We start from the raw sequence: 418 nt of genomic DNA, 5'->3' as shown, positions 1-418 counted from the left end.
CTTCCTTCCTTCCTTTCTTCCTTCCTTCCTTCCTTTCTTCCTTCCTTTCTTCCTTCCTTCCTTTCTTCCTTCCTTCTTTCTCTCTCTCTCTCTTTCTTTCTTTCTCTCTCTCTCTCTTTCTTTCTCTTTCTTTTTCTTCCTTCCTTCCTTCCTTTCTTTCCTTCCTTCTTTCCTTCCTTCCTTCCTTCCTTCCTTCCTTCCTTTCCTTTCTTTCTTTCTTTCCTTTCTTTCTTTCCTTTCTTCCTTTCTTTCCTTTCTTTCTTTCTTTCCTTTCTTTCTTTCTTTCCTTCCTTTCTTTCTTTCCTTTCTTTCTTTCTTTTCTTTCTTTCTTTTCTTTTTCTTTCTTTCTCTCTCTCTCTCTCTTTCTTTTTTTTTAAGATTTTATTTATTTATTTATTTGTCAGAGAGAGAGAGAGCA

The sequence above is a fragment of the Mirounga leonina genome, unplaced genomic scaffold (assembly GCF_011800145.1).
Source record: "Mirounga leonina isolate KUSES-001 unplaced genomic scaffold, KU_Mleo_1.0 Mir_153, whole genome shotgun sequence".
In the NCBI taxonomy this organism is placed as follows: Eukaryota; Metazoa; Chordata; class Mammalia; order Carnivora; family Phocidae; genus Mirounga; species Mirounga leonina.
This window is presented reverse-complemented; position numbering follows the sequence as displayed.